General features: G+C 37.1%; 1 long non-coding RNA gene across 1 annotated transcript; it reads right to left on the bottom strand.

Annotated features, from left to right (window-relative positions):
* Window positions 1–2,398: 2,398 nt before the first annotated feature.
* LOC145634876 (uncharacterized) lies at window positions 2,399–3,483 on the bottom strand. The gene is made up of 2 exons (XR_014113664.1): window positions 3,141–3,483; window positions 2,399–2,657 (listed from the first exon to the last, which is right to left on the bottom strand). It is a non-coding gene; the product is annotated as an uncharacterized LOC145634876 (long non-coding RNA).
* Between the last annotated feature and the right edge of the window lie 6,019 nt (window positions 3,484–9,502).

The following is a 9,502-nucleotide window of genomic DNA, read 5'->3' on the forward strand; positions in this document are numbered from 1 at the left end:
ACATGGTCATAACACGAGTCTTAACGTGTCACCTACACTCACTAGTCTTAGCACACACTTTGAGTACACATCACCATGACCATGTCGTAGGTCCATGCATGAGTCGATCTTTCCGTCATTTGAGTTGGGGTACATTCTACTCCTAATCCTTCATATCCCTCCATCTAAATCTTTCTTCACATTCTATTCCAATTTTTCTTCACTTCTTCCATCCATGTGTGTTGAATCGAGTTTGGGTCATGTGATTGACAAATAAAAAATGAGGGTAATGACGCAAACAACACAAGACAAGAGGCGAGCTTCAACGACAAGATTTCGTGACCTCTTTTTCTATTTCTTCTTCATTTTTTCCTTTCCCCAATAAGTCTAGCATAGGCACCTTTTCTTTTCTTTTAGATTAATTTTATAGGATTTTTTTTCTTTTTCTTTTTTAATAAAATGAGCATTTATTTCCTTACTTATGATCATCACATTATATTGCAAAAAAAAAAAAAAATGTCGAATTAAACACAAGGTATACCAATGATTTAAGGCAACCCTTGTAGCCACATCATATCTCCTTTCGCCTTTCTAATTTACAAATCCTTTCTTCATAAACCACTTTGAGCCTCGTCTAACGATAGACCTTTCTTTTTTCAACCTACATTTACCTAACCTTGGGATGGGATGGTGTGCAACTTATGCAATTCTAAAAAGCATGTGTGAATTCAGAAAATTAAAATAAGCAAAAAAAATAAATAAAAGTGTACAAAAGGGCAAGTGTTCCAATGTCTTTGATATGAAAATATCTTCGATAAGAACACATCTCAGATTGCGTCTCTTATCAAGTGCTCGGTACCGTGCCTGAGAAACATGAATGCCAAGTGAGTGATAGACTGCATGATCGAGATTGCTCACACTTATAAAAATAAAAATAAATGCTAAAGCAAAGAGAGCTAAAAAAAAAAAACAGTAGAAAATCAAGCATGAAAATACAAAGATTCAGAAGCAAGGTTGCACACCTTGGGGGCTTGTCTAGGGTCTTGAGCCTTTATCCCCTTCTTCTATAACCTTTAGCCTAACCGCGTTACAACCCTTAAAAGACCTTTTTGAGGTACACACACTTGTGCGAGGTTCGGCTAGAGCTACGTTCGGCCTGATTCCTAACGGATACGTAGGCAACCTTACATCGAGGTGCGGCCGTAATAAACATGCATTCATATTCATATTCACATACTTACACCATGATCATATCAAGGGATCTCCAATGCTCATCCCTATTCACTTAGAGCTAGACTTGGGGGCTTGATCCCTACATCATTAGCTTACCTAGCCTAAGAGTCACTATCATTTGATTCTTTTCAAATATTTTTCCACACACTTAGCTCTTGTGGCCTAACTTTAGTATCACTATCACACACTGCACAGATCCATGACCAAATATATTTCCCTTAGGAACCCTTTGTCATGAAATCTTAATACACCGTTAAAGCATGCCTTATCATATCAACATCACTCATCATCGCATCACGAAGCATGAAGTACTTAGCCTCCGTGCCTAAGTTACCCAAATGCTTTCATCATTGAGTCAACAGTTGAGATAGCCTAGGATGGATTAATCCTTGAACCTTGAGAGATAGTATCAAATGACATTTGACTAAGCTCATTCAACATGCATTCGAAAGCTTCTTTCTTTTTCACGTCTTTCTTTTTCGGGAGAAAGTCGGTACCCTCCATAAAAGTGACGGAAATTTTTGCTTTTTGCATTTTCGAGTCGCACGATCACATTACAATGCACACACGGGTCACGAGTCACACGTGTCATTACACTTCGAGTCGAGTCAACCTCAAGTCAGTCAATCATATCGAGTCAATTTTATGCCTTGAGTCGTGTCAAGTCGATGAGTCAAGCAACATTAATCCTTAGGTCAACCCTAAGATAATTAAAGAAATTGCCAAAGTTCTATAGTCAAAAATAAATACAGGTGTCGCAGAACAGGGAAGACCCTATCACAGCGTTCGGCGACAGAATCAATTCTTGGCGCCAGAAATATCCCAACAACAACAGAGCTCGAAGCCTCTCAGAAATAGGGATGTCAACGGGGCGGGGCGGGGCGGGTTTTGGCATTCCCATCCCCATCCCCGCCTCACATTTCCATCCCCATCCCCGTCCCCATCCCCACGGCGGGTCTGAAAATTATCCCCATCCCCGCCCCGGCGGGTCCAACTCCAAAACCACCCCCGCCCCATCCCCACGTGGATATCCATCCCCGTCTCAACCCCACGTAATCCCCGCCCCGTACCCGCCAACTCCCCACCTTAAATCCACCACAAATAACATATTTAAACCTATTATAAAAAAAAATAAAAAATATGTACTATAGTCTACAGGCCTACAGTTAACAGCTCAAATAAAAAATAAAAAAAATTAGCAGTACATACTTAACATAATTAAAAAAAACACACAGTAACTAATATAATACACTCTAAACAAATAAATGTAACTCTAAATTGTCTAAAGTCCAAATATTAAAAATACATAATAATAACTCTAAGCCTTCAATTATTCTGTGCAGTGCAAACTTCACTTGTACTGGAATCGATATCTCATGTTTCAAATTCTTCCTCTAATTCTCCCACCAATTTAGCATATTCATCATCCTTATATTCTCTACAATCTGAAAATTCAATGTGACTTAATTAAAAATAATAATAATAATATTATTAATTAAATAAGATTTATAACCACCCACAATTAAAGAGACCAGAACAAGGGTAATAAAAATAAAAGTATGCCCTCTGTCCAGAACTTCAAATTAAATGAAATTATCAAAACATTTTCTAAACTAATATCAATATCATGCAACTCAAAAGTACAAGTAATTACATTATACTCGGAGTAGCAAATTAGCAACATGTATATCCTATAAACTAAAATTTGTAGTAACTCATAAATCATAACACCAAACAATTCAAAGTATCAGACGAATTAGAGTCAAGTTAAACATTCAGAAATAGATTAGTTAGAATCTAGGACAGAATTATGGCTAATCAATTTCTTAGTTGATTTGTCAAATTATTTTTCATCAATAATTGGGGAAAAAATAATTGGGAAATTAAAATAAATAAAAAAAAACGAGTAAGAGAGATTGAGATAGTACCGATTATATAGGAAGAGGTAGGGATTATGTAGATCGGAGTGTTGATCAGCGCAAAACTCAGCGGCGAGATTCAGAGGTGGTGATTGTCTGATTGATAGAGCTTGAGAGGAGAGGAGAGGAGAGGAGAGAGGAGAGTGAATGAGTGATAGTGTCGGCTAGGGTTGAGAATGAAAATGAATATGGTTTTTTTTTCTTCTAGAAGTCTAGTGTCTAGAGACTTCCTTAATCAAGTCAGTAACATTTTTTTTTTTGCTGTATAATATTTAACGAAATATGTTATTGCATTATATGGGACGGGTCGGGTATAATGCGGGTATGGGTCAGGTGTGGGGTGGGTCAGGCGGGGCGGGGCGGGTATGGGGTGGGTCAGGCGGGGCGGGGATGGGGCGGGTATTACTTTAAATCCACCCCTGCCCCATCACCCATGGCGGGTATGGATTTTAGACCCATACCCGCCCCGCGACCCGCCAAAGCTAGACCCATCCCCGCCCCATCGGGGCGGGGATGGGGCGGGTCTCCTACTAGACCCGCCCCACTGACATCCCTACTCAGAAAGGTGATTTCGACTTCATACAGCAATTTTGGGTTCCTTGGTGCGTCAGTTAGCCCCTATAAGCAATTTGACATGATTAAGTAGTCAGTTTAATTACAATCACAATAAGGGGTCGACCTGATGAAAGATCGTCTCGCTTAGCTTAAAGCGCCTAAGATATGGCTCATTACGGAAACACCGACATACTGGTTTTAGCAAAAGCAAAGTTCAGGCGAGCTTTAGATATCGATAAACATTAGTCTTTGGAAATTTTTCTTCATAATATTATCGCGACAAACATTCAAGTACCGAAGCTCTATTTTTCAGAGACGCGTGGGCATATTATCAAAGCTCTTTTGTTCAGAGACGCGTGGACATTTCATCAAAGCTCTTTTGTTCAGAGACGCGTGGACATTTCATTCAAGCTCTTTTGCTCCAGAGACGCGTGGACATTTCATCCAAGCTCTTTTGCTCCAGAGACGCGTGGGCATTTCATTCAAGCTCTTTTGTTCAGAGACGCGTGGACATTTCCTATTTTCAAGCTCTTTTGTTCAGAGACGCGTGGACATTTCCTATTTTCAAGCTCTTTTGTTCAGAGACGCGTGGACATTTCCTATTTTCAAGCTCTTTTGCTCAGAGACGCGTGGGCATCCTATTATCAAGCTCTTCGTTCAAAGACGCGTGAACATATAAAAAAGAAGCTCTTTGTTCAGAGACGAGTGAACATCGAAACAGCAAGGTGGCGTTCCCTGTATTATGGAGAGTTGTCACAAACAACTGAGAATTGTTTCAAGAGAAGCAATCTTCGATAGTATTCCCTTGGACGCGGAATATTATCAATGCGGATGGAGATTGTTTCAAGAGAAGCAATCTTCGATGGTATTCCCTTGGACGCGGAATATTATCATGGCGGAGAGGATAGTTTCAGGAGAAGCAATCTTCTAATTTGGAAGCAGTTACAGGCGTAGCGGTTTTCAAGCGGGATGACATTCTTTAGCTTGCAGGAGGTCATCAAAACAAATCGGTTACTTTCAGAGACGTGTGCTCGACGGTGCAAGATACGTGTTTCTTAACTCTTTTATCTGTTTAACTAATGCTAGTTTTGCATGTATCGGCGTTACAAGATTGGTTTAGGATTGCAGAACGTTCTGAATCATTCTCCGTCCCTATCGATACTTTGACTTTTGTTTTCGAAACTTGCGTTTCTCCAAACTCAGTCAAAGTGGGGGCTTCTGTATACACCCATTTGTGTCTCCCCAAAACCAAACCCAGTGATGAATACCTTTCACGTCGAATCATAATCGAATGAAACGAAAGTGTGAAAGGTCTAGTGTTGCGGAAAGTTTTTATTTCTTTTCTCTTCTCTCTGTTTTTGAAAACTTTATTTTAAAAAAACAGCCAATCCAGTTTGGTTGGTCCATGATATGGGTCCAATAGTAGTGTAGTTGGATGGGGCTTGCAAAGACCTTTCCAACGATATATTATAAGCCCAATTCCGATGAATATTGAGGAAGTTATGGCCAATTTACTAAACTGGGCCCGGTTTGAGCTTTATGTACGGCCCAATGATCTAGGGGAGGGCCTAATATGATTTATCATTCCTAATGCAATTAGAAATGGTTTTAGTCTTCTAGATTCTTCTAGAAGGTTCTTTTCATTCCTAATTCAATTAGCATTGATAAGTTGACTTTGTTGACTTTTCAGAGTTTTAATCAAGATCAAATAGCATTTTCGAAGAAATTATATTATTTTATCTTCCAGTACGAAAAATTTATCAGATTTTCGAAAACGCGTTGAAATCCAGTTTGGCGTCCAACCCCAGACCTTGGCGCCTGGAACCAGGCGCTAGCCATTGGTGGCTGGCGCCAGCTAGCCAGGGTTGGCGCCAACCTTGTTTTGCGTGCGTCGGACTCTGTTTTGTTAAATTATCTTTTTTGGCTGATTTTCTCTATAAATATCGTATTTAAAACTCCGTTTTCATTCATCTACAATCTACGATCTACAATCTACGATCTACAATCTTTCATTCATCATCTACCAATATTCACGAATTCTCATCAACAATTAGTTTTAATTAGCTTTCATCAACAAACATTAATTCTTTAGCATTCTTTCTTTCTCACTTTTCATACAAAATTCCGCATTCACAAGATCTAGAAACACCTAGCCATATTCGAAGTTGCCTTCGACCTAGACGTGAAAGGTTTTAATTTCTGAGGGTTTGGTCCCAAATCTCTCTTTCAATTATTTAATTTAATTGTTTTGTTTATTATTTTCATTGAAGTTACTAACATGTGTATTTTGTTATTAGAAAGAGGTACGAAGCATCAAAGTAAGTGCTTTAATGGTTTTAATTGATATTATGATGTAGAAATCATGTTTAGATTGTTATTATGATTCCTAGTATTATGTCTAGGGTAATTTTAATATTAAATATGATTTTTACGATGCCTTTTATTCTCTTCGTAATATTTATGATTGTTAGTATCATGTTAGGGTTAAAGATTTGATTTTTATTGTTTAGTGACATGCTAGGGTTTGTTATTAATCTTGTTAGTATCATGCCTAGGATCTTGCAATTATTATGCTTTAATATTAACATGAACATGATTATGATTATAATCGTTATAATTTATGATTATGAATATTATAATTATTATTGTTATTATTATTATTATTATTATTATTATTATTATTATTATTATTATTATTATTATTTTGATGATAATTATTTTATTTATGATTATTATGAATATTATTATTATTATTATTTTGATAACGATTATAATTATTGATATTGATTATTGTGTTGCTTGATGATATTTATTGTTATTGCTTGATCACCTTTATTGCATGTTTAAAGGGAATTGGTACTTGTAATCACGCTTAATAAGATATTTAATAATCTTGTTAGGGTTAATGTGATTATAATTCAAGTGATCGCCAATAATAGTTTATTTGTGCATTATATTCAACCAACATAGATAAACAGGTTTAGGGTTAATCCTATTGATTGCATGTTAGTCAGAAAGCGCACATGAATACGATCAGAATAAAGTAGAGGCCTATTATTAGGGCAAGTTCAATCTCTTTTAGGTTGGATTTGTACCTTTATCCCCGAACCCTTATTTGGTTCTAGACCTTATGGAGTTGACGATCTCTTGGATCGTTAAGGGGTGTAACCTTCACCTCGTGAACGGTTTAAAAGTTCCTTAAAAACTTGTTGGTGACTCTTTTGCTCTATCTTCTTCCCTTTTGGACGCCACCGTACTTTAGTGTATGATCACAGTGGGGTTCAAGCTAGTGGGATTTTAAAGGCTTGAAATTATTCCCTACAAGTATTAAATATTTAGACGTCGGAAATTCGAGCTTGGAGCGTCAAAATCGAGCGTCGGAGAATCTCAAATGTCGAGCAAAAATTTAGGATTTGGCGAGACGGGAAAATGCTTTAAGTAACAAGTAAAATCCTAGCCACGTAAAAGGCTAGGAAAGCGCGCCCAATAGGTGCGTGCCACGTGGCAACACACATGGCAAAACACCATGTGGCAGCACATGTGGCAGCCACCTAGTGGCAGCGTGCCACGTGGCAGCATGTCACGTAGGCAGCGCGCCACTGTGGCGACACATTCCTTGGTTTATTTAACTAAGGGTTGAATTCATCAATCTTTCCATGTGGGATCTTTTTGTGAAAAAGTCCCACATTGAAAGATGAGTGGAATTCACATGCTATCCTTTCTTATAAATAGCCAAAGCATGGCTTGAGAATGCTTTGCTTGAGTAGGAGTTCAATAGAGCATTGCATTGGCAAAAACTCTTAAACTCACATAATACTCGGGTTTTGGTCGGATCTCGCTAACCTCGAGGTAACGGACCTTAAAGTCGCTAGTAGTTTTTGCGGGTGGACTTTCGTTGGAGGCTCTCGTGTGAGCGGGGCTAAAGCTTTCAAGTAAGAGCCCGACTTTGAGGGCGAAGCACGCGTCAAAGGTAAATTTCGATTTTATCCTTTTATGTTTATTTATTATGCTTTATGGTTTTATTAATTGCGAGTGGTTCTTTGGGTCGGGGTTGTTTCCGCAGTAAGTTGGACTTACCAAACCCCAACATCGTGGACCACCAAAAGGAGGTTCTGCCACCCAGCCGTGGCTACTCCCACTCAACCTATCAAAATTTTTTTTTTTAAGTTAAATTAATTTTACAACTCTTGCAAAATTAATTTGGTGATCTAATTGCATTAAACATAAACTCCTTTATGCATAATTTCAAAAAATTAATCTAAATTCTCCATTTCAATTAATTTAGAGCTCTTCATATAAAATAATTCCCAATTCATATAAAACTATTTTATATGAATTAATTAATCATATCTAAACCAATTTTAAATATGAAAAATAGATTAAATTATATGAATTTAAAAATTAAAAATCGAAAAATTAGGGTTCATAACCATCAAAAATTCGAAAATTAATTAGGGCTTTTAGGGTTCTTAAAAACGGCTAGGTTAAGAGGCTATGAGCACTTAAATTCACAATTTAATCAATTTCAATCAATTAAAATCATATTTTAATATGGTTATTGAATCCATAATTCAATTCCTTCCCTTAATCGAATTAAAATTAGCCTAATTCACACATCAAAATAATCATATTATCGTGACTAAAAAATTATATGCAAGGGGCTAACTGATACCACTGAAGGGTTTTAGGTACTCTAAGCGAAATTTCAGAAATCTCATTCATACGCACCTAAACAGGATCTTATGCATATATGACAGGGTAAAGTCGTATCCCCTAATAAAAAATAATTACCTAAATCACTAACTACAGTAGATAGGGAAGTAGGGTCGAACTCCACAGGGAAACAAGTCTTTTTAATTCTAATTAATTGTTATAATCTAAATTATCTAAGTAACCAATATTTTAAATATGAATTATATACTACGAAGGATGAGTTTAGGGAGAAAAGAATCAATAAAAAGGAAACCTAGGGTCACAGGTTCACCAATAATTAATATTCCGGGATAGAACGAAGTAATTGATAATTAACAATGCATCAATAACATGATTAACAGGCTCTCGCAATTTATTAACCAACATGGATCTAACAGGCTCTCGCAATTTATTAGACCTAAGTTCCTATTAAAAATAGCCTTTAATATTAAATTAACATCTGCTCGATTCATCAATTCAATATTGCTAAACATTCACAATCAAATTACATCTGCTCGATTCATAATCTAATTGCAAAGAATTAAAACAATTCAATAGGAAATTATCATGCAATATCAACAATCAATAATTACAAACTATCCCTTCATATTAATTATGGATCCCCATAAACCCTAGAATTAAACTACATTAATCATCATAACTAATCCAATCAAATAAACAATTAAAAACATAAACAAGAAAATAATTAAAATAGCTGAAATTAAAGAGGGAAGAAATTGTACCAAAACAAATCTGGAATTAATGAAGGAATTAAGAACAAGAGTTTAGAGAGAATTCTAGAGAGAGAAAAATACTAAGTAGAGAGAGAAAGTCTAAGAGAAAGAAGTAATTAATTATCCGTACAAAACGAATATATATCTCTCCTAAAACACGAATTAAACAAAGCTTAGTCAGGTTCTAACAAAACACGCGCCCGATTGGGCGAAGGGGGCGCCCGATCGGGCCCGCCTTTTTTCCTATGCCCATCCTTTAGTGCTGCGCCCGATCGAGCCTACGCTCACCCGATCGGGCGCGCCTTCATCTTGATAGCTGGCATGCGCGCAGCTCGCCCGATCGGGCGTATGCTTGCCCGATCGGGCCCGGCTTCATCTTCAAGGTTTGGA

Source organism: Chenopodium album, chromosome 6, assembly GCF_948465745.1.
Source record: "Chenopodium album chromosome 6, dcCheAlbu1.1, whole genome shotgun sequence".
In the NCBI taxonomy this organism is placed as follows: Eukaryota; Viridiplantae; Streptophyta; class Magnoliopsida; order Caryophyllales; family Amaranthaceae; genus Chenopodium; species Chenopodium album.